The sequence below is a fragment of the Calypte anna genome, chromosome 5A (assembly GCF_003957555.1).
Source record: "Calypte anna isolate BGI_N300 chromosome 5A, bCalAnn1_v1.p, whole genome shotgun sequence".
Lineage (NCBI taxonomy): Eukaryota > Metazoa > Chordata > Aves > Apodiformes > Trochilidae > Calypte > Calypte anna.
The window spans coordinates 9,642,798-9,670,469 of record NC_044251.1 but is presented as its reverse complement, the minus strand read 5'-3'; the positions used below and the strand labels follow the sequence as shown (position 1 = coordinate 9,670,469).

At 46.9% G+C, this 27,672-nt stretch overlaps 1 long non-coding RNA gene across 3 annotated transcripts; it reads left to right on the top strand.

Annotated features, from left to right (window-relative positions):
• Window positions 1-315: 315 nt before the first annotated feature.
• Window positions 316-16,976, top strand: LOC115598423. 3 transcript variants are annotated; one of them, XR_003987642.1, is made up of 3 exons: window positions 316-524; window positions 3,545-3,644; window positions 8,078-8,362. It is a non-coding gene; the product is annotated as an uncharacterized LOC115598423 (long non-coding RNA). The 3 variants fall into 3 exon arrangements; XR_003987641.1 differs by lacking the exons at window positions 316-524; window positions 8,078-8,362 and adding exons at window positions 2,168-2,195; window positions 13,902-16,976; XR_003987640.1 differs by lacking the exon at window positions 316-524 and adding an exon at window positions 2,168-2,195.
• Window positions 16,977-27,672: the final 10,696 nt, after the last annotated feature.

Sequence of the window (27,672 nt, the reverse complement as noted above, 5' to 3'; positions counted from 1 at the left end):
GGTAAATAGACAACGTCTTTTCTGCAGCAATGCTCTGATGTACAGAGGCTGAGGATGGAAGAAGGACAAACCTCCCGCCTTTGCTTCTGCTGGGGGTGTAAAACGAGTCGAAGCTCTCTGCAGTTGCTATTCTATTATTATCTTCTGGGTTCAGTGCTATTTTTGTTGGCTGTGCCCCTGGAGGTGGAGGTGTGGAAGTGCCTTTCTGCTGGTCTCTGCAGGTGGGTGTAGATGTTTGCTCCGTTGCAGGCACCTCCTCAGACGCTGTGGCCTTTCAGGGTGGAGGGGGGGGTAGGCGGGTGTGAGTGTGGCCATTCCCTGCCTGTCCCTAACTTTTTAATCCTTCCTTTTATTTGGTCCTTGCACTCCTTCCATGGAACACCTCTGGGTAGCCACGGGGAGGTGTGAATGGCTTAAGATGGAAACCACAGCTTGTCTGTGCACTCTCTGCCAGGCTTTTCTGGTGCCTGAGGAAGCCTGGCCTCTGCCTGCTCCCAAGCAAAAGGGATATTACCAGCTGCTCGGTGAAAAAACAAATTCGCAGAGATACAGGAAAGTGTGTTAAGGTGGTGGGAAGCAACGGGAGTGAGATTCCTGGCAGCTCGGGTATGTAAACATTCATAAAATAGGGAGTGTGTGCATGTGTGTACTTTGTGGTGTCAGGAAACCAAAAAAGCTAGCTCCATTATTTTTGCTGGAGTTAGTAGCAACAGTGCTAGACAAATATTATAAGCCCTTAATCCTCCTGACTTTACACCTGTGAATGACCTAAAGACCATCCAGTGCAATCTAAATTATGGGACATCTTTCCTAAGTAGTAATGGGGTTTCGGATCTGACTTGGTTGTTCGTGAAGAGAATTTTCTGTTTCTCTGTAGCTTAGACGCTGAGCTACCTCTGGGGCAGTGAGGGGAGGGGGAGACAAGAGATGGAGGCTGTGTGTGGCCTCTTCTTAAAGTGTCACATGGATGTGGCGAGCCTACCACAAATTTAGCACTGGTGCCACTGACAAGGTACTGCAGTGGAAAAAGCAGAGGTGTCCTTTTAGTAGACATAGGGTAAGGAAATTGGCTGAACTTAATAGATCTAAGTTAAAATTTCCAGTGGAAATACAAATGCAATTGATAAGTTTCCACATAGCAGGACAGCAAGCCTGTGCTAGTGTTCAGCAGTCTGTCCTGACTGCTCAGGTGGCCAGCCTGGCCACATCTGGGGGTGCCTCCAGCTGCACCCAGACATGTGCAGCCTGTGCTGGGGGTGGGAGCAGGGCTGAGGCACAAACCGGTGTGCAAAATAATAGGTGTGGGGAGCTGGAGGGAAAGAGCATCAGGCCCAGCTGCTGCATGGTTGTGAAAGGTGAAGATGCCTGAAGTAGGAGTCTTTGCTCCTGGCTTGGCTGCAGGGCTGTCACTGCACATTGGCTCCTCAGCAGAGCACCCACCAGCCTTTGCAGGGTCTATGCACCCTGTCTGGACTCCAAGTGTAGGGCTGGAAAGCCCAGCAGCTCCCTCCCGCAGCTTTGGAGACCTCCCTGCCTTCACTTGGCTGCTGGCACCCACAGTATCCTACAGATGCTTCCTATTGGGGTTTGCCTCTTCTTTTTTAGGGCAAGGAACAAGTCTCCTCTGATCTCTCCTCCCTGAGTGTGGTACAACTGCATGAAGCTGGAGAGGGGATTTCCTATAATCATAGTGTGATTTGGGTTGGAAGGGGCCTCTAAAGATCATCTAATCTAACCCCCTGCAATAAACAGAGACATTCTCAAATAGATGTGGTTGCTCAGAGCCTCACCAAACCTCACCTTGAATATCTCCAGGGATGAGGCCTCAACCACCTCCCTGGGAAACCTGTTCAATTTTTCCACTACCCTCGTGGTAAAGAATTTTTTCCTAATATCCATTCTAAATCTACTCTTCTGTAATTTAAAACCATTGCTCCTTTTCCTATTATTACAGGCCCTTGCAAACAGTCCCTCTCCATCCTTCCTGTAGGCCCCTTCAGATACTGGAAGGTAGCTGTTAGGTCTCCCTGAAGCTTTCTCTTCTCCAGGCTGAACAACCCCAGCTCCATCAGCCTGTCTTCATAGGAGAGGTGTTCCAGCCCCCTGGTCATTTTCATGGCCCTCCTCTGGACCCACTCCATCAGGACCATGTCCTTCCTGTATTGAGGGCTTCAGATCTGGATGCAGTACTCCAGGTGAGGTCTTACCAGAGCAAAGTGATAGAATTTCCATCCTGCTGGTGTGGTAATGGGGACTAAGAAAGTGCCCCTGCCTGGCTGGGATGGAGCACAATTTTCACACCACTGGCAGAGGAAAGTTGTGAAGCAGCTGTTGGGGACACCTGTGTGCCATCCCTCTGCAGGTCCCTGGAGCAGCACCTGGTACCCTCACTGCGAGGAGCCCACTTGTGTGGGATAACCTGCATAGCCAGGTGCCAGCACCCTCTTTCCTTCAGGTCATAGTCAGGCACGTGGTTATCCTGGTGTCCTCAGCATCCCTGCTGCTCCCAAATTCAGGAGCTGATCATGGTGCACAGCAAGGGCAGAGCTTTAAATAGGTACCTTTAACCCATTCGAGTCTACACCTGGCTTTCTGCCCCCTGAGGCAGAGAGAAGTCAAAAATCTCACACCTGAAAGAATTGTTCACGTTATGGGAAGTGCCAGAAGCTATAAAGAGGCTGTTTCCAGAAAAAAAGCAAGTGACACCTGCTGCACATGGAAGCAGCAATTGCCCTTATATGGACGGTGTGGTTAGTGCATGAAACAGTTCTGGGATATGGAAAGGCACACATCTCAGAAACCAGCACAAATTACACATTTTTTTCAAATCCTGCAACCACGCTCCTGAGCCCATACACAGCAGGGTGATAACGCAGCAGTGATTTCTCTTGGCCTCTGCCCCTTTCCAGCTGGAGCAGCCCTGGCTGCTGATTTATTTAGCAGACGTCAACGTCTGGAATGTTTCCATGATTTTTGCCTCTGAAAGAATGTGCTAGGGCTAAATGCTTTCACCTTTAAGGAGAAATTCTAAAACCACTGACATGCAAAGCTGGTGTCAGAAAGTGCTGCTTGCTTGCTGGAAGCTCATCTGCAATAAGTCCAGCTATAGCACCCTGAAAAATACCTTTTTGGCCCTTCACTGTGGAACTTGTCATAACCTTGTTTCCAAACCCATGGCTTGCACTGTGCACATCTTACAGCTTCATGAGATATTTGCCTCAGGCAGGAAGCCAAGGTCAAGTCTCCTCTTTTCTCTTTTTTTTTTTTTTTTTCTTTTCCTTTCTTTTCCTTTCTTTTCTTTTTTTCTTTTCCCTCTCCTCTCCTCTCCTCTCCTCTCCTCTCCTCTCCTCTCCTCTCCTCTCCTCTCCTCTCCTCTCCTCTCCTCTCCTCTCCTCTCCTCTCTTTTTTTTAAATTTTTTTTATTTTTTATCATTAATTTTTTTCTTTTTTTTTTCTTTTTTTTTCTGTTGCTGTTGTTCCCCCTGCCTGCTCTGAATACATTATGGTACAGACTCCAGTCCCACTATTACATCTTTTCCCACAGGACCGTTGCCTCATTCAGAGGATGGCAGGGAACATCTCTGCCAGCTGGGCATGGCTGGAGTGCCCCATTCCCATAGGAGCTGCGTAAGGAGGACACAGAGGTGAGGCTTTGCAGATTCCTATGCGTGGAGGATGAAGGGGTTTGTTCATATCCAAATCTGGGAGGGCATTTCTAGGGAGCCTCTCCCACGGCCTTCTTTGTTAGGCCAGTAGCAAAGGACCTCGATGAAGATGAGATTCCTCTCACCTGGTTTTAGGTGCTTAAAAGTTAAGTGTCTAAACCTAATTAGTTGGACAGGCTTCCTGCACAGTCAATGGAGACAAATAGGCACCTCCAGTGTGTGATTCATCTCATCTATCTCAAACATTTATCTTGAGAAGGGCTGACTCACTTGCAGCAAAGCACCCCATTCTCTCCAGTGACTGTAAAGGCAGTTCAGCAAGCAACTTGCTGAGGATTTGACAACTAAATTTTGGATGTCTCAAGTTAGGCAGAGTGAGTCTTAACCCCAGCTGCAGCAATGGCTGTGTGAAGCATCATCACTGTGCTCTGACCCCCCTAATTTTCCTAACAGGGTCCGTTTACCCCAAGCAGGGCTGGGGTTTAGTCTGTCCAAGTTATCAGTCCTTATCCCATTATCAGACCAAGTTAAATATTTATAAAGCACTGGGGGGGCAGGGTCCACATCTTTCTCATGTTTGTATATTCCCTCGAGGAGCAAAGCCCCCGCGCCAGTTGCAGCCCTCTGGTGCAATACGGCACCATGGGTCCCCATCTGCAAGTCTTGACAAAATGCAACCAGGAAAGTAAAACAGAGCTCATGGACATTGGGAAATAGGCAGGAATGAATCACAGGAGTCAGGAGAAGCTACTAACGTGTGGGAAAAAGACAAATATGCTACCTCGGCACAAACGTATAATAAGGAAGTATGTAATAATAATTATTGTTATTGTAATACGGTCTGGGTGAGCATTTGGGAAAAAGATATCTAATAACTGACAAGCGACGTGGCTTGGTTTGTTTTGATCTGAAATTCAAACAATGGTTGTGTTTATAAGGCAATAATACGCAGGGCACAGAGCACTGGCACTGCACCAAATATGCACTCCCCAAGTCGGGTTTATATAGGTCATGCCAAACAAATAATAGTGTTCTTCAATATAATTACCAATTCATTACTGAGAGAGAATGTAATCGAGTCTGTCTGGATTTCAGGGAGGTGTTAGATAGGGTAAGTTTGTACATTTGAAGTGGATTGGAAAGGGGTATCCTGGCCCCTCCACTTCTGAGCCTCCTTGTCCTTGCTCCACTTCTAAATAAATCTCTTTACTTATTTTATTCCACTATTATTTCAGGGAAAAGCATTAAAAGCCAGAGGACAGGATGGCACCAGCTCTCTGGCCTTATGGTCACACTTGGCCATGGAAGAGTTAAGCTGAGGTGTCCTAATCCTGGGATTGTGCAGTGGTGGAAGCCATGCTGCCACCCACCATGGTGAGGGGGTGCCATCATCATGTGAGGCATCAAAGGAGAAGAGTCAGGCTCAGCTGGTGGAGAGAGGACTGGAGGACGTTCTCCAGGGGCTTTTGAACAGCCTTGCCACGTGGCCCTCCCTGGGGCATGGGGAACAGGTATTTTGGCTACAGCACTCTGCCTTCCCCAGGAAGACCTGGGCAGCCCCAGTCTGTGATGCTTCCTGTTGGCCTCTGTCCTGTGCAGACCCTGCACTTGGGCATGGATGATGGTGCCTGCTGCTTTGTAGCACCTGGGCTCAAGGGCTTTACCCAGGAAAACACAACACTTAGCAGAGCAGTGGAGTCAGCACCCCTCATCTCCATCACCAGCCCTTCTACTGCTCCCCACAGTGCAAAGGGCAGAGCCTCAGTGTCCTCCCTCCTGCCCCACTCTGGGAAGCAGCAGCATCTTTAAAAAAGGACAGACTGGGCAGAGCATGAGGCTTTCAGGAAAATGGGGGCTGTGCCAGCCATGCTGGTGGATGAGCACCCAGTGGAAAGACCACTGATGGAGCACTTATTTGCAAAGTAAAATCATGCCCCACTGGTGACCTCACTTTTGTGAGCTTCCAAAAAAGCTGATCAGGAGCAAGGAGGGTCTATCGTAAATGTAAGCTTTCAAAAGATTTTTTGATAAAGGCCTTTCCAAGAGTGAAACAAATTCAGCAGCCATAGAATGAAAAGTCCCATCGTGGGTTGAAAATTGAGTTAGAGCCAATAGGAGTGAGAAAAATCCATTAAAAGTAAATGACCAGTGTTCCAGCTGGGAAAGAAAAGCTTACTGGGATGGGTGGGGCCACACCTGGAGGAGACAAAAGTGGCCCTCCAAATACCATTTAAAAAAACAGAAATGGGGAAAGAGGGAAAACAAGGCAACAGCATTTGCTGCCAAGAGAGAATGATGCATTTTAACTGCAAGCAAGGCTCAGCAGGGCTAGGAGGAACTCCAGAAGCTTCTAACTAAACTCAGAAACCAAACCACAATGATGGAGAAGTTCAGGACACACAAATGCCAAAGCAAATCGTTTCACAAGAAATTGAGCAAGCCTTTCACTCTGAATTAGCAGTTGGCTTGCAGGGGTCAGCAGTGGGCATGGACAATGACTGTTCAAGCATTGCACATAGAAGACCTGCACTGTGGGTCAGCATGAAAAATATGTCACCTGGTCACACATCACAGTCTGTGTCCATTTGCCCACTTTGAAGCAGGACCTAAAGAAACATTGTAAGATGGACCATGCTGAGTCAAGATCAAAAGTCAACCACAGGCAGCATGGAAGAACAGAAACAGGATCAAAGGCAGAGCTGGGTGGGGGACTTTTTTTGTGAAGGGAGAATGAGGAGTGTAATATTATTTCATTTGCACCAGGGAAGCAGAGGGACACAAAACCATCATTTCCTTTAGTAACAACTGGCTGATCCATATGATTTATTTGTGCCATGCAAGTTGAAAACAAAGATGTAAAGGTGCTTTCAAAAATAGTTGCAGGGGAAGTTTATGCTTTGCCACCAGTCTGCCTTGCAGTATTTTTCCTGGCTGGATGCAGTCTGCTGATAAGTTTGTACCTAGCCAGAACCCATCTCTGTGCCAAGCCACCTGCAGCAGTGTACCTGCTCTGGCTGGATTGCTGAGACCCACTTTTGAAGAGGCTGAATGGAACTGCCTTGCAGGTGATGTCCAGCTCCGGGCAGCAGCTGACAAAGCCCAAAAGCCCAGCCTATGTGTTTGGCTGTCACAGAGCAGGGACTGCACGGCAGGGACAAACGTGGTCCATGGCAGGGCGTGGTGACACCAAGACCCATGCAATAAGAAATGGAAGGGTGTGTGTCTCCGTGTGTGTGTGTGTGTAAATAATTTACTAGTATGACCTAAATGCCTTTGTTTATTTTTATGAAGTCAGTAAAGAATCACGCGGATTCTGAGACTGGAGTTTGGGGATCAGAGGCTGAGAGGTGACACACAGCAAAGGCATCCAGCCCCTGTGTGCCCAAAGGCAGCTGGGGATGGGAGCAGCAGGATCCCTTTTGAGTTTCCTGCATACAGAAACTTTTGCAGAGAAATGAGAGAGGGAGATATGCCCCACCACATCTATGGGTGGCTGCCCCAGAGAGGTAGGAGCTTCACCAAACACTCCACGGAGGGATCAGGGAGAGAATATCATTTGCTGGATGATGCCCATCACAGGTTTCATGGAGGGTTTCTGTCTGCCCCCAGGTGCCAGTGCTGCACTGGGGCCCTGGTTCCATGGAGATGTAGGCTTTTGGCTGAGAAAGAAAAGCAAAGCCTTCACTAAATTGTATCAGAGTGGAGCTAACCATGGTCTTTACAAGAGCAGGGATGTTGGGCCTTCTGCCTGGGCTGCCTTACAGTACATGAGCACTGATGGGATGCCATGATGGGCTGCTCCATGGCACGGTTCCCTCAATATTGCCAAGCCCAGGTGGTCTTTGAGATCAATGTCAGGGCTGTTCCTCCTGGCAAATCTGCTTTCTGTAGGGGGATAAGAGGCAGTGCACACAAGTGGGACATTGATTGCTGGCTACTGGAATTGTAAGAAGAAGGCTTCTGCTCCTACTCGTTCCTACTTTTTTCTTCTCTAAGACTCTGTTCCATAGATCAAGTGGTTACAAGAGAATTGCATTTTTCAGTTAAGAAAATCATGTGTTTCCTGCTAGCTAGTGCAGAGAAAAACATGAGCACGTGCTGAAGACTAAAGAGTCAAAAGGCAAATATACCGAATTCTACATGATTGTTTTTAATTTTTAAACCTGTGTTCTTTAGGTTACTTACAGTATTTTGGAACCAAACTCCCAGATGTTTGGGAGTAGCTATTCTGGAAAGAAGGACATTTGTCCTCTAGTGCCACTGGTCCTCTAGTTAGCTGGGAAATGCTAAGACCCCAGCCAGCAACTCTGTAGGGGAAGTGTTACTTGGCAAGTACCTAGAGATTAACCAGAAGCTTGGGACCACCTTTTGGGGGAGTCAGGGAGAAAAGCAGATCATTTTTTCTCTTTCAGCTCTCCTGCATGTGTCTGGTCCAGCTGGATAACAGGTTCATCAGTAATTCCCAGCAGCAGGAAACTCTCCCCTTCAATGGCTACCTGATACACTTGTGTGAGAATTTAGCCAATGGTACAAGCACTTCTTACTGGACAAGTATCCATGTAATTTCTGCACTACTAGATATCTTCATATCTGCTGTGACCATTTTACCTGCCAACTCAGCAGACAGAACTGGAATTACCTGGAAACAAACTTCTGCATCCAAGTGTACTTCCAACTGAGGCTTTGTACTGCCTTGCAAAAACAGCACATACACAGCTTGCGCCACTTTTTTCTTGCTGTAGTTTATCTGCAGATGGACAGTTGATACCTCCAGGCCTACAGAGTGAGCATTGTTAGAGATTTTTAAAAAACTCAAAAAGTTTTCTTACTCCAAAATTCACCAGTCTGTGTGCATCTAGCTGAGAAGTTTTGGCTGAATCACCAGTACAGTGTCAGGGTGCTGGATGGAGTTGTGCAGGTCTTCCCAAGTTCAGATGTGTTCAAGATGTGTGGCTCAGAGATCATCAGTCTGTCATCAGTCTGGTACCACTGATGGATCAAAACTCCACAGATTCAAGCTGGTAGATATGATAGTGTCTGTTGCAAATGCAGCTGTTCCTGTATGCAAAACAATTTCTAAGTGTTACTGAAATGGTGAAGACTCATTGAGGAGCAGGTGTGAGGATGGTGGCAAAGGCTTTTTGGTGAAACTGTTCAAAAGAGAAAGTCTGCTGATGAGGGGAAGGTGTAGCAAGACAAACCTCTTTTAGGGCACGGCGCTCCAAGGTCCAACCAGCTGTTCCAGCAGAGACTCACAAATAGTGCTCTGAGCCTACTGCCCTCAGGGTTGACCAGCCTGGATCAGTGCTATTGCTCTGAGAGCAACTGACCTCTCTACTGACTTGCTCAGGAGTAAGCTGAGCCTGTGTCTCAGGCCTCACCTTTTATTGGCCCCCTAATCCTGCTCATGTGCAGTGGGGGCCCACCCTAATTAGGCACAGGTGGGCTTAACACAAGCTCATGCCCCCTACCTGGCAATTAATGGCACCTGGTTGCCTTATTTCACTTCAGGAAGGTCCCCTGGTCACCTCTAACAGTTTAAGCAGAATGAAAAGCAGCAGCAGCAAAAGCCAGAGATGCACCAAAAGTTAAGTGTCCAGGGAAAATCAGACCAGTAAAAATTTCTGTCCTGGTGAATATATATACCAACCTAAGGCACATTTCCTGAAGCAGTTGAACCCTCAGCCACAAAGCTTGTCCCAGGAAGGAGGGCCGTTGCAATGACAGTACTCTGGAGGGGAGTAGGTCTGCCTCATAGTTGAGATGTATACAGCTATGGCCAGTTTGCATTTGTGAAATGCATGCTTTCCCATCTCCCTTTAGTATAAGAAAATGCAAAAACCCAGGTGTTTCATGTGTGCAGTGATGATTATATGCACAAAACTAGGGAAAGCGTGAGTGTTGGTATGCGTGTTCGTGCTGGCTCCAGGAGCTATGTGAGCACATGAGCACAAGCGCTGGTGAACATGTGAACAAGGCACTGAGTGGCCATCACAGGGCTGCCTGTGAGCACTCTGGACTGCAGAAGAAGCAGTGTGCATTGGGATGGGATGCAGGTAGGGCTGGGGGAGCACTCTGATAACTGCTGTGAGGAGTGTGAGTCTGCGTAAGTGGGAAGTCAGAGGAGCAGGGGGATGCACATGAGCATCTGTTCCTACAGGCACAGGACAGCACATGGGGCACCCTGCTGCTGGAGGGGGGTTACAGGCAGGCTTTTTCCCAACTGTTTCTAGAAGACAGTTTGGCTCAGCAAAGAGTTAATGAGGTAAAGAAGAGTCTAGAAGGGCTCCTGCCAGCTATAAACAGAGCGATCAGCATACACAGGATGTGGCAAGCAGCTAAAGGAATCCCATTATTAACTTCACTTTTATTTCAAGGGGATTCACTTCTCAGTTCTGTTTCCCATTTGGGAAGTGAAACCGAAGATCACGGTACCATTAAAAAAAAAAATTTGGTAACAGCTCATTTATTATTCTACTTTATTCTTTATTTTATTTTTAAAAAGTTACTTTGCCTTTCCTTGAATGAAATTTATTGAAATTGCTGGTAACATGGTAAGTCTTCACTCTGTTCCTCTCCTGAGGGATTATCTCATTTACTCTCATTTGAAAGTGTTGACTCTGAGGGAAGTGTTTACACCACACAGCATGCTCACAGGATGGTGCAACCCAGAGTGGAGGGAACAACGCGGGTTCCTCCTAAGCACAGCCAGAGACAGGCTGTGCACTGCTCAGAAGGTGCTTTGTAAACATTTATTCATTCTTGCACACACGCTCCCTTCCCTGCCCCCATCAGGTGAGGAAATATTATTGTCACCATTTCACAGATGGAAGAAGTGAATGTAGATAGGTTTGGTGACTCACCCACAGCCACTGAGGCAGATCTAGAGCTGAGGTGTTAAGCTCCCAGCCACTGTATTTAACCCATAAGGTCATGTTCCCACCCAGGGCTGACAATATAGGTAGTGCCAGCTCCATCTACCTGCCACCCACTTGTCTTGTGAAGCAGTAACGCTCATCTCCACGTTTGCAGAATGAGATCAGATTGTTGTGGCTTACTCCATGCAATGGTGTCATCAGACTGTGATATATTATTATGATATCATGGTGTTATTATGCCTGAAACTAACGCAAGGCCACGCACAGAACAGAGTTAGGCAGCTGAAAATCAGCAACCGTGTGCTCATCAACCACATCACACACCCTGTACCAGGGTGTTGGTTGATCCCACCACATTGCAAGGATCTGCAAACAATCTGCATGCTGGGCAGGGTTCCACCTTCTCTGCTGGGGCCTGGGTTCATTGCTGCCCCATACAGTCCTCGTGCAATGACTGATGGAGGAAAGATTGCTCTGTGAGGCAGTGAAAGGAAAATGTTTGCCACTCCAGTGGAAATGGCTCTCAAAGCACATGGTCAGTAGATAAAGATCATGGTCCCAGTTCTCTGATGAGGCTGCTTGTTTTTGAGCACTGGGCACTCACTGGAAACCAGGCCTCCTAAAGGTGGTTCAACCAAGCCATCAGTCTCATCACAGCTGAATGTCCATGGCCACATTTTGCCACTGTTTGCTTCTGCTTTGCTATTTAAAATCCTAGCTGATGTATCCTCTCCCACACAGAATCAAGAACAACAATAATAATAATAAAAAACCAGAACAAAACCTGGGTCCTTATCATCTTCATTTGCTTCTCTCACTGTTTACACAGGGCATGATTTCACTCATGTCCGACTCATTGCAGATGACTCAGATCAGTCAGTTCCACTTTTTGAGGCAGGCTTGTCTGGCTGGCGGCTCCTCGGGTCCTGCAGGACACTGCTGCTGGAGGGCAGGTTAGCTTTCCCTCTGCAAATCTTAGCCTTCCTTTTGGAATAAAACACTTGGAATTTTCTTCGTTTGAAAGTAACCTTTGTAACAGGTCATTCTCAATTAAGCTGGTGTTGCTTTTTGCTTTCCCATGTGAAAAACTTGTTTCCATTGCCAGGATGAAGTTTGCAGAAAGATCTTGCTTGGCTTCTGTGGGCTTTGGACCCATCTCTCAGGGGCTGCTACTGCATCTGTGGGGAGCAACGGCAATAACACCCACTGATTTCAGGTTGTGAGAGATTCAGGTCTCAGAAGTACTTGGGAGTGAAAAGGTGAGATGCATTTGAGTGCCTGGACTTTTCAAAGACCTCCCTGCATCTCTTCCTACAATGGTGTGTGATTATTGGAAGCGCTGGGACTTTACAGCTGCAGGGAAATTGAGAAGAGGGAGGCTCCTGTGCACCTGGAAGATAGCTCACTCTTTTTCCTCTGGCCCTTCTTAAGGACTGAGTGCTACTCAAACTGTGCTGGAGATGTGGGTTGCATAGAGTTAATACCACCACGTCTCTGGGCAGTTGTCTCTGGAATTGAGGTTTTCTTTCCTTACTGAGTGTTAAAAGAGGGGTTTTGGGGACGTGGAGAAGAAAGGCAAAGTGACCAACACTGCGACCAGTGGCAGAAGGCTGGTTTGTGTAAGAGACCTGAGTCAGCACTTTCTGTCCACAGAAACAGAAGACCCTCTGTTATTGAACTGGCAGAGAGTTAATCTTGTAGTTAAAATGTTACTGGGCTCTGCCTGCTCTTCCACAGGGCAAGGGGCAAGGGGCAAGGGGCTTAGTAGGTGAATGGCCTACTAAGTACCTGACAGCAACTAAAGAGACCTCGTCTAAGCGCAGAATTTGACCTGTGCCTCCTTGGTTAGATCCTTTTCCACATTTTTTGTCATTCTTTTATAACCCTTGTTCACGCTTCAGTGTGTTTTGTGCTAAACAGAACAAAGTAACAGCCCAGAAGAAAGCCCAGGAAGCCCAGGCCAAACCAGTGCCTAGTGCAGGCTTCATCAGCTGTCCTGCAGAAACACAAGGGTGCAGAGGGTGCTCATAAGGACAGCCTCCACATTGCTGTCTGGTGAAAGCCAAGTCCTTACAATATTTCAAAACACAGCGCCTAAATTTCAAGAGTATCCAATGGGTAAGACAGCTGTGCCAGTTGTGAGAGAAAAATAAAACAACTAGTTGAGAAGGAGTTACAAATTCAGGGCAAACGCCCAAGCAATACCCCGCCTTCTTCTCGTAAGAGGTGTGTAGACAACACCCTATGGCCCTGGTAATCAGAGCCCTGGGTAGCATGGGGCTTGTTTGGTGCTGGCATGGACACTGTGCCACATGGCATGGACTACCCTAGCCACAGATCTCTGCCCCTAGACTTAAGCCACCAAGACTACAAGTTACAGTTTTGCTGGCCAAAAGCTTTCTAAATGGCAACAAGGAGTAATCTGCACTATCTCTACAGGTTCCAGCTCGGCGATGTGTGCTACACCCATTCATCTAAATGCAGAATTAACTCTGAAACTAATGATAAGGCTTTAAATATTGTCACACAGATAATTTATTTCCCCACTGTCCCAAATGCTTCCCAGGTGCTGAAAAGCTTAGCTGCCAAAATCTCCATAGCCTCTGCTGACAACCTCAGTGACGCAGCCCTGCGTTGCATCATCGTTCCTATTCCTGCAGGCCCTGAGTGTTCTGCCATTGTCGTGCTCAGCCTCACAGCCCCCAGCAGTGGTGGGGGAGCCACTCTCCCCCTGACACAGCAAAGGAGACCAAAGACTCAACAAGGAGATATGACTTTTCCCTGCTTATGGGGAAAGTGGGCGCTGGAGCCTCACCATCATCTGATGCCTCCTGTCTTCCATGTGTGTCTTCCCTCCTCAGAGCAACGTGCTTTGCCTTGATGTCAGCAGAGTTACACAATGCAAACTGGGCATGAGCTCACACTAAAACATTGGTTGTGCTGAAGGCACAAGGTCATCCCACCCTTGGGAATAAGAGGGAGGACATGGGTGTATATATGCATACATGAGCACACCTGTGTGGCTGTGTATAAACACACGAGAACACACAGAGCTTCCACTTGGAGATGTGCCCTGAGTGGCACGTGTTTGCTCGGGCAGAAAAACATCACTGCCCCAGCTCCTGCAGCAGAATAATTTTTGTTTTTCTCTTGGGTTACTTCTGGTTTGCAAAAATAGAATTGCTTGAGGCAGCCTTCCTGATAGGTGGAATAGTTTCCCCTTGCAAAGGAACTGGTGGAAATCCCCTCTCTTGAGACATAATTTTAACTTTGCCAGAAAACGTACGATGGGAGTGACTATTTTAACTAGTGAGCTGACTGGGATGATCTAATGGGTTTTTCCATCTCTGGTGTTTAGTTCCAGGGATTTCCATGAATTGCTGTCAGGACAGAAGAAGGCAACAGATTGCAACTGTGGGATCTGCTGTTTCAGCTCCGCTGACACGTCATTCCCTCAGGACACCCAGTGACCTGGTTAATCTAGTTCTTTGCTTCTGACTTCTCCTCGTAAATGATTTATCAACTGGCGTGGATCCCTGTTTGCTTAAGGAGGCGTGTGACGACCTCTAGCAGACCAGCTGCACAAAGCTGCCTTTGGCACCCGGCTGCTGGTCCCAGCTCCTGACCCTTGGCACGGGGAGCAGAAGGACGGGGCACCGGCTGAGCCCACTGGCAAGGGCTGATGCAGGGAGCTGTGGGCAGTGTTTGCACAGCCCTGTGGAGAGCCCCGGTGACTAAGCCATTGGTTTGTCAGCAAGGGTGCTTGCAGGCCTGCCTCAGCTTGCCCTGACCCCCACAACACAGAGGTACTGGCTGGGTGGCTGGCTGCCCTGCTCACTGTATACAGGCTGCAGGGTACAAGCCACAAGACACATCAGCCATGACAGAGCCAGCCTTCAGGTCTGTGTACTCCAGAGGAAAACTGACATGAGCATCCATCACCTTGCCCATCCTCACAAAGATGCATCGGTGGCAATGACAGTGGTGTCTGAACCAGGTGCAGCTCTGGAGGTCATTGCCATGCACACATGCATAGGTCAATACGTGTGTTGTCACACAAGAAACACTGTAGCTTAAAAAGAAGTAGGTACAGACCTAAACTTGAGCACACAAGCCAGGGAGGCGAGGGACGATCCTTCAAGCTTTCCATCCTGCCTTTGTACAGGAGGCTAGAGGAGCATGGAAAGACATCAGATATCACAAATTGGGCACCCCATAAAGATTTGTCTATGGGCAACTCCCTGCTTTCCCTTCAGGACAGTTATTGCCACTTCCTGCTCTGATTGTTTCAAATCTGGTTATCTTGAGTTATGCCTGTTCTGGCAAATATGGTGCAGCAGAGGGGAGGTCCTGTATGCATGCCACAGATCACAGAGATTAGCACAGGAGGAATAGCTCAGACAAGATGCTCGAGGCAGGTATTGGGAGGCTGACAACAGAGCTGTGCAATGATTAAAATCGTAAGACTGTTTAAAAAAATCTTAATTTTGGAAGATGCAGAGCCATGCTGAATTTCTAGGTGGCCAGAGGCTGCTTCAGAAGGGTAGCACCCAGCAGAAAGGGAAGCTGAAGAAGCCCACTCCAATACCAACACCGACACCCCCATTCCCAAGAAGCAGGCACACCACCCACAGGCCACACATCATCACAGAGGGCTGGTTCTGCTGCAGTGAGGAACCTGCAGCCACATGTAGGCAGAAGCATGGGGTGTGTTTTCTTCTCACATACGGGTGGATCTGGAACAGCCTTCAGCTTCCTGGGACTTGAGAGGTGGTTTTGTTCATAGCGCAAGAGGACAGAATGTGCAGCTCTTGTTTCCTTTTTTGAGGGCACACCACGAGCTTCCTTCACTCCTGCCTCAACAGGAAGCTCTCTGTTTAGGCACCACATGCTCCTCTGCACCTCATCCAGCAGATCAACATTGCAGAAGGACAGACAGCTGGGGGATGTGTGAAGGGATTATCCCACCTCACTAAGAGAAGCCATAGCTACCAATAGCTCAAAAATCAAAACCACATCCCCAAGAAAATATATAGTCTGGGCTGAGCCCACACACCCTATGGCACCCTTCTCATAGTTACAGAGCAGAGAGGCAGGAGAGGAAAGGAAGTGAATTACCCCAAGATGATATTTCCAACTTTTTATCATGGGTGAATGTATTTTAGACACAACGTTCAGTGTGAATTACCAAGTGCTGGTAGGTTTCTATACAGTAAGTCAGGGTTCAGGCTTAGTTTTAAGACCTTTCTCACTGAGTGTTCATGCTACTTCTTCTTTATACAGGCTTGCTCTCCACACTGCAGAGTCTGGCCCATGTAGAAACTATGTCCTTAACCAGCAGCATAAGTACTCCTGGCTCTGACCTTTTGGCTTTGAAAACTCAAAATACATTTACTGAGGACAGCACAGATACAGAGTGATGCAAGTGGAAAGCTCCCCAAAAGCTTTCCCGTCCCTAGGGCACTGAAACGAGATGCGTTTTCTCATTGACCTCTTTTGCAGCAGGTGCACAGATTAAGCAATGCTACATTAAAAAGAGCACCCAGAAGCTCCTTGGCAGAGCCAGGACTAGAACCTGCTGGTTTCTCTTTTCTCCAGTGTCCCAGGCTGGGGGAGAGATGCCTGAGTTTATTCTGGTCACACAAGGCCATTTTCTGATCCCAGACAGGGGTTAATTTGCATTTTTCACCAAAACCACACATAGGTATCTTCATTGAGATGTTCATGCAGAAACCATTTTATTGAGCTGTTCTTGCCTGGTGCTGGGCAGTGAGAAGTCACGAACCTTTCAGTTGGGTCTTCCAGTCAAGGCTACAACCTGTCGTGTAGTCAAAGTATCTGCATCCTGCTTCACCACCACTGCTCTGGAAACACTGGCTCAGAGTTAAGAGGCAGCTGATTCCAGTTTCTTACCCAGGTCCACATTAAATCTACTGGCAAGATCTAACAGAACTGCACACAGAAGAGTACACTTATGGCTGAATAGAAGCTAAGGGAATAATAACCTGCTTTTCTTGGACCTGGTCCAGTATTCACTATAGGGATTTCCATGACCATTAGTAGGATTCAAATCAGACCATAAAGTTCTTGCAAATTTTCTTCTGCTTTATTAAAGCAGGGGAAAAAAATCCAAACCCGACAACAACAACAAAAAACTATTAAAAAAGCTGTTTCCCCTTTTTCTTATATAATTATTTTCTTTTCACCTCTAACAACACTGTGATCTGGTAACTGCCCATAACAGGAGAAGTACATTCCTGAGTCCCAGTTTTGCTCAATGTGAAGAACAACCAACTTGGCCCTGCTCTGAGCTGCTGTGATGGAAGGTGTGATCCCTGTGTCTCCAAGACTCACCACTTGTAGCAAGCACTGGAACAACAGAATTACAGACTGAGAGGACAGTCTCCCTAGATTATCAATTAAAAATGTCAAATTTCTGTACCCTGTGGATATCTTCTGCATTATTTGCACACTTTGATCATACAGGGTTGTGACACATGCTTCCTGCAAGCTGTCTAGAGAGGTATTAGAGGTATTGAGGCACTTAAATACACTGGCAGAGTGCCTAACTGGGTTTCAAAAGGGGATTGATTGCTCCTGCTGACTTTTGATTTCAGTGCAGGCTGGACATGTAAAACCCAGTTCACATCTTTAGGTATCAACATCAACTGGTTGACATCACTAGTCTCATCTTAGACTACAGCACTTAGCTCTCAGGGTGTTGTGGGGATGGCAGAAGTAATGACTATGAGTTCTTAGGAAATATAGAACACAGTCTATTGACACCTTTTTGCTAATAGCCAACTGGATTCCCATCATTCCCACTGCCAGCATTTCCATTCACACAAGGATATATTTATGACTCTTGTTCCTCAAAAGGCTGGTTTATCTCATTTAAAATAGACAGAGCATGCAAATACATTTATCAGCATTAGGAACATTAAGTCTCCCTTTTTGTCCCCATGCTTAAAGAAGAAAAGAAGCATTTAAACCTTAAAGTGGAAAGTTAATCACACAGAGTGGCTGTGGATGGGAGCCATTAAATGCCTGTCTGCATTTTTTAATTGAAACAATAAGGCACTTTACCATACAAATAGCTTTGGCAAAGTGGGTTTTAGGTCCTGTCAAAGTTCACAGTCCTATATCCCTAAAGGCCAGCAGCAAAATCTTTGACCCTCCTGAGCAGTGAGGAGGCCCCCCCAGCACTTGCCTCAGGAGAGCTGCTGGTGCATCAGGCAAAGCACACACCAAATATGCACAACTGTGAGGCCTTAAAAGAGCTACTCCATCTCTGCTTTGATTTCCATGCAGCTTCAGGAATGTCGGGATCAGTTCTCGGGTAAAAATTCCTGGTCTATTACAGGCAAGTGCAGCGTCCACTTGGGGGCAAATCCACGTTCCTTACTTTGAGCAAGAAGAGAGAAAAAAACAAATGCACTTTGGTTTCAGTGGAGTCTGAAGTGCCTGTAGGTTTTGGTCTCAACTACTGAAGTGTGAAGCCTGTCTGTATGCCCCATTTTCGAAAGCAAGGCATTCCTGTTCCTGCATTGTTTTGGTATGTGAGCAATAGAGCTGCCACCTAGAGGCTAGAGGGGTTTTCCAGCACATTCCCTGGGGCAGGAGTTACACTGTCAGGAACCTGCTCCTCTTGATACTGCCTTATAACGGATTTTTAATTTCTAAATAAAATCACACTTCTCCGTCCACATCTCTCATGCAAGATTTGCACATCCAACCATAATCAATCTATCTTAGGAATAGGCTACACAGACAATGAATGTATCTGCCATAGAGATGAAGGAAAATATGGAACAAGACACAAGGCACAGCCTTCCAGAGATAGTTCAGGGACTGTGAGAAACTCGAGGCTTCTGTGAGTGGTATTTAATATGTGTTTTTTAAAAACTTATAGCAGGGAGACTTGAGGATGGGATGGGGCCTTGTGGTGACTTCTTAGTCACATCAGGCTTTATAGCCACAAGAGTGAGCGTGGCTTTCAACTCCTCATCCCATTGCTGCTCCTCACTGCCAGCTTTGGGAAGTTTGGTCTAGAAACGCTCTAGAACTGCATCCATTTTGGCTCTGAATGTGCTTCTCTACCCCCCTGTAGAGCACTGATTCCTGTCTGACAAGCAAAAGGACAAGGTCTGCAGAGACCAGCAGCAAGCTCTGGCTACCTAGGCCTGGACACCATTGTTCCCAACCTGCCTCTGAAATGATTACTGCAAGTCAAACTGATCCAAAATCCTAGCAACTGGAACCAGTCTGGAACTTGTCTTGGGGGTTACAGCCTGAACAGCAAAGTCACATCTCAGCTCACACTTTCTGTGGCTGCTTCTCTGCCTTGCTGCCTAATCTTCTCTCTGGTTTAGGAATAGCCGCTCCCTTTACGTTTCCCTGAAGCAGGTGTAGGAGTCTTTTAATACTGCCAAATGTTAAAAAGAACCAGGCAGAGGACATCTGTAGCAACCTATTGCTCTCCACAATGCCCCATGCCAATCTGAGGTGTTAAACCCTTCCACCTCCCACACACTGGGAGCAGCTGAGCAGGTTGAAGTGGAGCAGGAAAGTGAGGGTTGCATGGCAATACTCTGGCCTTGCAGTTGGAGAGCCCAAATCAGTGCCCTTGCAAAGCACTTCAGTTTTGCTTGCACGCTGCCTGCCCTGTGCCCTGCACATGCTGCGTTGCAAAATCCACCACCGATGTGACTAAGAGTCACGCTCTGCAGCCTCAGCTTTGGTTTCTACCTCTCACAGCTCTGAAATGGAGACGGGGAAGTGTCGGATGCTTTCTGTTCTCCTTACCTAGACTGTCCAACCACGGGGGTTTTTGAGTCCAAGGAGTTGACAGACCTTTTAGTCAATATTACCACGTGAATGGCTTAATGAAAACAGGCCTGAACCCAGACGGCTCTGCTGACATCAAGGAAAGGGGAAGCGGCCTGTTGACTCCAGCGAGCAGAGTTCTGCAAGAAGTAGCTAAAAATAGGACTGCACCCTACAACACTCACGATTGCAGCTTTCACATCCCGCCAGCCGCGCCATTTCCTGCTGGTGGGCTTGCCTCACGCTCCAGCGTCACAGCACAGCCCTTCCTGCCTGGAGAAGGCCTCGGGAGCTTTGATGTGCAGGCAGCTCCCTCCCACCCTGAAGTGAGCAGCCACTTCCCCTGCCCTCCGTTCTGCTGCTTCAGTTACAAGTGAGGAGTGAGGCAATTCCCCTGTGACCATCTCACCTTAAGAAGTCGCTAAAAGTCCCAGAGATGCAGAAGACCAGGAAAACTTTCCACAGTCAGCAGTTTTCTCAGAAAATGAAATTGTGGCATGTGTTTACTTGAGTACCCCAGGATAACATTCCCAGACACTGCCTTAGTTTTGCTTGTTCTTGGAGACCATGGGAGTTGAAAATGGCCTGAACCTGCTTCTTGGAGAAAAAAGGAAACCACGTGAATCCAGAATGCAGAGAAGGGGATGTGAAGTGGAACTCTTCTGTGTGCTCTGAGGCTCAAGGCTGAGATGCCCTTGCCCTTGAACCAGGGAGGTGGCTGTTAGCAGGCAAGATACTGCACTGGATGATGGCACATGGAAGCTGGAGGTCTGCTAGCAATTTACTATGGGAAGAGCCAAGAGCATTGCCAGTTCTGCCAGTACTGTTGGCAAGAACAGAGGTCAGAGTGGATGGCCATCACTTTTAGGAGACAAAAAACAACAAATTAAGCCAGATAATTTTTTCCTACTTGAATTTTTTCCTATTTGCCCAAGGTTTTCTAAATCCTGATAAAGTAATAGCCACGGACAGTTGGGAAGATTTGGAGCATATTAGAATTTCTGTTTCCCTGCCTTTTAGTACAGCTGGTACCAGAAAGGGCAAGACAGCACAGGGTGGACTTCTGGTAAAGACAGACAGGATCAGGGAAATCCAAGACCAGGGCTCTGCCATCTTCTCTTGATCACAAGATGATTAAGCAACTTAAGTGTAGCCACACTGCTGGAACAGGGGCCCAGGCAGTTTACAAGATGATCCACTCTGAGCCTGGCTGTTCTGGCATAAAGCTCTCAAGCAGAGGGATCTGGTCTCAGAAAGAGAAACACTTCACAGACCCTGGTTCTGCTCCCAGGGACCAGGGGTGTATCAAGAAAGCCAGCTGAGTCCCCTTGCTGTATAAAGACTGATGATAAGGAAGATCTGGGCTGCTTCACTGGGGGTGGAGCGATGTTGTCTTGGGGTAGCCTCCATGGAGCCCTGACATTGGCAGAAGACTGGAGTATGGAGTGGCTGCTCTGGCTCTGTAAGGTCCAGGGGTCTCTGGATTGGACCAGAGAAAGGCACAACGGGGGAAAAGAGCCCCTAGCCAACACGCACACATAGGACAGCATCCAAGAAATAACAGTCCTCTTATGAGAGGGCTGCTTCAGGGCACTGGTGGTAAAACAGCAGAAGAGCATTCTGCTCAGAAGTCACACTCAGTCAAGACATTTTTTCCCCAAAAAAACTATTTTTTGAAGCCTCTTTGCCACCATACTCCTTGTGAGGAGTGGCAGCATTCACTGTATACCTAAACCCAGCCAGAAACAGGGCCATGGCACTGTGTGCGTAGGATGCTGGGTGTGTGGGTGGCCAGTTCCGTAGCAGACAGTTTTAAATTTTTCTTTCTGTCTAGTGCAGAAGACAAGCATGTGTAAGCTCTTGCTACCTCTAAGCCTTGCTAACCACTCTCCACTCATGACTGGGCTGTGAAGGTTTCCTGAGTGGTTGGTTTGTGGTTTTTACCATTGCAATTTAGTATCTAGATCTTAATTCAACCTCTCCATCTCCGTCCCCTGCCTCACCAGAGGTGGCCAAATGGTGCCTTTCAGAAGCTCTTGTGGGGATCTAGTGAGCTGCCGTGGGGCTGCAGCTGGGCTGGAGGAACAGGCCCTCCACTTCTGCAGTGCCAGGGAGTCAAGAGAAGCAGGACAGAGTATCTACACAGACATGGCTTCAAGCAGCTTCTTTGTGAGAGGTGCACATGGCTCAGATCCTCAGTTGATTTTTAAGTCCCCCCTGCCCCCACTCACTCACCTCATCCTTCCGCTCCCCTGGCAGGTGAGCATGCTGGAAACCACATCAGGGAGGAAGGCAGTTTCCAGTGGTCTCGTCAGGGCTGTTGTTATGTTGCACTTGTGTGCCTGATGGCTTCTTTTTTTTTTTTTTTTTCCCCACACGGCAACAGTTTGGGTCAGCGGGGCTATTTTAAGACGTATTTTGCAAGTATTGTCGAGAAAGGGTGTTTCCTTGAGGCAGTCTTACAGCACCATCTGGTGGGGTCCCAGCCAACCTCCCGTCGGACAGGGGCTGCGCTTCTCAAAATGGCGCCGACGGGCGGGCTGCGGTCAGCGCAATCGCACAGTCCCACAGTGCAGCGGCTGCAGGAGAGGGGGCCGGGGCTCTCCCGGAAGACACGGCCATGGGAGCAGGGCTGGTATGTGTTCACAGAGCACTGGCCTTGCCAAGAGCTCTCTCAGGGCACTGCATCCTCTTTGGAAGCATAGCCTGCAGCTGTGCCGTGAACTGTCCTGGCTCTTGTTTGCTTCATCACACCATCTACCTGATCACAGAATCACAGAATCATCCGGGTTGGAAAGGACCTCTGAGATCATCAAGTCCAACCCTTAATCCACTAACACTGTGGTTACCAGACCATGGCACTGAGTGCCATATCAACCTCTTTTTAAAAGCTCTGGGGATGGAGAATCCACCTCCTCCCCAGGCAGCCCATTCCAATGTCTGATCACCCTCTCTATAAAGAATTTTCTCCTAATATCCAACCTAAACTTCCCCTGACAGAGCTCAAGTCCATGCCCTCTTGTCTTACTGGTAGCTGCTTGGTAGAAGAGACCGACCCCCCCCCCTGGCTACACCCTCCTTTCAGGGAGTTGTAGAGAGTGATGAGGTCTCCCCTGAGCCTCCTCCAGGCTGAACACCCCAGCTCCCTGGTAATAAGGTGTGCTAAAGCTTCCCTCTGGGACTGCATTGCTGCTGACACTGGTACCCTGGGATCTAATTCCTGACATACTGGACATACTCCACAATTAGGTAAACTGCTCCGTCATGATGAAAAAAGGGTATGGAGCAGCTTTAGACCCAAGTCCAAGGCAGTGCCGGGTGCTGCATAGCCCTGTAACTTCTTGCCTGTGAGCATAAACCACTCTCACCATGCTCTTTCTCCACATAACAGCTGTTAGTGTTGTTCAGGCAGTGTGCAGGGTAGGAAACTGCACAGTGTATTTTTGCAGAGTTTTAGCTAAGCTAAGATGATTCACTCACAGACAGCAAGATTTGCGATCTCAAAAGTTACATGCTGAGTATCGTTGCCATTCACACTGGGAGATAGAGCATAGTGTGATTATTTTGGTATTCAATGATAAGAGGTACAAACTACTGAAATAAAAGAAGTTTGTGAGAGTATGTTCAATGAGCAGATGCAGATTTTAGACTGTCCAAATGCTAGAACTGGGAAAAGGTAAAGCAAATTGAAGCAGACAGAGGACAAGTGTGGGCAGAAAGCTTGCATCAAGCATTTTGGCATGCCTGGAAGATCAGTGGACATTCGCTGTACGAATCACTGTTCTTGTACAGTGCTAGAAATAAATAGCCTGTGATGATTTGAAGGGAAAGAACAAGGAAACTTTAAAAATATTATTAATTTTTTTTTTTGAGCACATCACTTTTCAGTTAGGCATTCACAGGAGCTGCAGTAATGCAGAGAACATGGCAGCGGCCATGTTTGTGTGAAAAAAATGCTTGCTTATATTTTTTGTTGAAGATTTGGTGTGCTCTTTAAAGGAAGGAACAAAGCCAAGTGTAATCAAAACCAATACTTCAGGCTGAGGTTTAACTCCAGCTCTGGTAAATTCCATCTTTGGCCAGAGGCATGGAAGACCTAGGCTGTCTAGAGAGGCCAGACACTGATTCCATGGTGGTCACTACCACCAGAGAGCTCTAGCTGGTGGCTGGAATGCTGCTGACCACAAGTATCCAGAGGTACTTACGAAAATCCCAACCAGAAGTCAGGGTGGTGGGTGAGACCTAGACCCACAGTCCCCTTTACTGCGTTTAAGGAGTAATTCTTTCACATATAGATACAAAATACAAGGATTTCATCCAAAGATTTTGTTTCTTCCCCTGTGTATCTTTGCCTTACTTCCCTTTCCTTTGATTGCAGTGCCTGCATCTCCACCCTACCTCCAACTAAAATCTGGCCCAAATTTTAACAACAGTTTGGGGTACCTCCATTTTCAAGGCTCTACAGTGGGATAAAATCTTCAGATTTTAATGACTGGTGCTCATTTCCTTTAAAGTGGGACCAGTTACATCTTACCTCTGTGAAATATCCATGGTTCTCTGAGACGCAATTAGAAACCAGTTTCCTTGGAGTATCAGAAAGCTGACTGTTGGGTAAAGCAAATCCAGTGTGCGTGCAGGATCCTGCTGAACCTGATCTCAAGGTCTCCAGTGATGTATCACACCTACATACACACATAGAGAACAGCTTTTGTCTGAACCAAAACATCCACACTAAGCATACTGATCTGGATTTTTGCAGCTCAATCTGCCACTGCTATGTGTCCACACAGTATAAGGATTTTCTCAAGCAGAAAATGAGGTAAGAGGGAGAGAAGACATTCATCCATGGTCTAAGGAAAGTCATCACAAAACACAAAAGTAAAATTCATTACCATTGAAACGATCTTTTAATTTTAAACTCGTTATTAATCTTAAAGAGCAGGTTTTACCACACACTTCACCATCACTCTCTCATGGTCCTGCGCCCAGCAAATCAATAGCAGTGATTGTCCTTTGAACATCTTGAGACTACCCAGACACAGGGGGTTGCCATTAACTAGGATTTCACTACAACGTGATTTGGCCTTGTTTCCAAGCCATGCCCCCAGCCGGTTAACCCTTACTTTTTCCTCTCAGTGCTGACTCTATCAGAATTGCTTCCTTATGTAGAGTCAGTGTCTCTCGTGTCCCTCCTTTAAGGTGACAAGCAGAGAACACTCTGCTTCTGTTGCTGTAGCAGTTTGCCAGGCGGAATTGTTAGCTAATCGGCATCATTGTCCTAGTAAATCACCCCCGGGCAGAAAGGCCAACAACTCCCTCGCGGGTTTGCAAAGAGAGGGAGGGGGAGGAGGGGTGATTGCAGGGCTGGTAAAATGGGAAACAATGCCCTCAGGTACTGTATACACAGAGCAAACCAGCGAACAATGGCTAAGGAGAGGAATGAAGGAGACAAGACTAGAAATAACACTCTTCCAAAGCCTGTGCAAGAAAACGACAGCAATTTAGGAATTCAACAGCATTCAGCTCTGCGATTAGGGGTGCAGCAGGATCACCAGTCAAGAGTGGAGAACTTCCCACCTCAGGATTCAACCTCCTTTACCCTCACTGCTAGAGCAATGGCAGAGCACTGCGGGTACAGATCCCGGGGCATTTCTTCCTACTCGGAAGCACCCTGCTATTTCATCTGCTGTTCGAAACAGAAACGTTGTACCTCCGGAGCAATCAGCCCCTTTCCAGCCCCTTCCATGGCAGCGGAGGAGGTACAGCCACTAGGTGGCACGAGTAGGAGCTGAAGCTGTTCCCTGAGCATCCTCGGTCTCGGCTGTGGGCACACTGAACTCCTAGGTTTGCAACCGCAGGGAACGCCCTCACCACTTGCTTTCCTTTTCTCATCTCTAAAGCAGAGGGGTGATGTGGCCCAATATAATAAATTTTACCTTTAGAAACTGCTGGGATACCCATCGATGAAGAGCTGTGCGCTAAATGGACAAAATGTAATTATAATAAAGACGTGTCATAAACATCACAGAAGATAGTGCCCTTATTTTTGGGGTGCAACTGAAGTGCAGCTAATTGAAGTGCTCAACTTCCAGCTGTGCCCCGTGCTGCAGGCAGTTGCCTGCTGCAGCCTAAGGCTTCCCCTGGAAGGAAAAAAAATGTCCTGCGTTAAACACAAGAAATCCCAGACAGAAGGGGAGCTGGTGGTGTTCTGTTCAGAGACTGACTGCTTGGAGAACAGAATGGGAGGATAACGTTATGAAAAATATTATACTTGTGACTGTGAGAGGGGGAAATGGAAGAAGGATCACAGGATAGTTACACCTCACGTCCTTACTCCACTTCTTCCCAGAGGGGGCTGGTGAAAGCAGTACTGAAAGTACTCACTACCTTACTACCCAAGCAGTAGCTGAAGTACTCACCTTCTGATGGAATTGAACTGACCTCTAAAGGATCAGCTGAGCATTAGAACTGGTGAAAAGACAAGGGGCAGGCACAGGGCTGGAGGTTTGTCTTGCCAGCAGCAATCCTATCCACTTTTGCCCAACAGCACCCCTTAAGTACAACTGAAAGCTTTGAATCCAGTATAAATTTAATGTTTGTAATGTCTTACATCAGACCTCAAGTTTGCTGAGATTTGTGAAAACTCCTCTGAAAGGATCAGCTTAGCAGAATAAGGGTAGGAATAACAACAGGTTTACTCATAGATGCATCATGACTTGAGAGCTTTGTTCCTTTCAGCTTTGCAGGGCTGGAAGGGGTGACTCCCAGCTTTCTCATGGAAAGCATCAGATGTTGGAACATGCTGCCTGTAAAAGATACAACTCTTAAAGTTGAAACTAAGGCACCTGATAGAGATAATATGGATATACATGGACAGTAATTTGTTCCAATACAATCTAAAAATATTCTATTTTTAAAACAATTGGGTTTCTGAAATACATTAACAGTTCAGCCAAGTCCCAAACTATAACGGGTTTCCTAAAAAGTCTACCAATCAAGTCTATGGCTACCAATAAAGAGGCCTACCTGACTTGTGGATTCAGTCTTCTCACAGGGACACAAATATGACTTTAGTTTTCTTTGTACTTTTTGCTCTTCATTAAAACACCAAATATTTTTAAGCAAAACAAATAAGGAGATGCATTTCCCAATTGTTCATCTCAAGATGGCCTACTGGTGTAAAACTATATTTGAACTGTTGCAATGAGTATAAAGGTTGTGTTCCCTTCTGTGGTCAACTTACATGTCTTTGACACTGAAACTGCCACCTGTCAAAATACAAATTCCTTCTTGTCCCTTTATTCCCTTCACAGCTTCTATCAACTCTACTCCCACTTCATCCCTCTCAGGATTTGAATTACAAATTCCAGATTGGGCTTGCTCCAAGTTCAAGTCAAGCACTATCATCTTAAGAGTTAGGTGTACACAGATGTAGCTCATTTTAAATGTCAGGGGTAAGGTAAAAGCTTCATACCCAAAAATGTAGCTTTCGTTTCCACAGAAATTAATGGATCTCCATACAAAAATACAGCTTTTATTTCCATCTCTACTGTGTGCCAGACAGGGCTGTGCTGCTCTGAAACCTGCTCAAAATTGCTAGGACTTCCTGATGTGATAATCTGGAGTTTCAGTTTTTTTGGGTTTTTTTGGTTTTTTTTTTGGGGGGGGGGGTGTGTGGGGTTTTTTTTGTTTGTTTGTTTTTTTTCCCCTCAAGGCAAAAGAATCTCATCTGCTATTCATACATTGTCCTCTTTTAAGAAAAAAATACATGGTGACACAGCAGGAAATGGGGTCAACGGGTAGATCAGACCACCCTTCCACCTTTTCCCCTCCATACATTTTAAGGGGTTATGCTTTTTTGAGATATAAAAAGCCACATGAACAACCAATAAAAACTTGCATTTCAAAAATCCATTATTCTTCCAGGCACCTAAATTATTATACCAAAGGAAACAACCAGAGCTAAGTAACCAGGGCTTCAACTGTCCTTTAAGAAAACTGGTTTTAGCTGCTTAAGATTTACAGAAATTACTTCAAATAAACATCCAGAAAGCTGCCAAATTCACATCCACCATAAATAAATATTTCCCCAAATTCCAGATTTAATATTCTTAGTATTTCCAGAAGCTCACACAAATATATTTGTATATCCTAAGGGAACAAAGAGCCAATGGTTGCCACCTTGAAAAACATGGAAAGAAAATAATGAGGGGTCTATTGTGTCTCATTGCATTGGTAACAGCACCCTACAACCTGCAGTCCTTAAGTAACCTGTTGCTACATTTAGAATCCAGCACTACAGT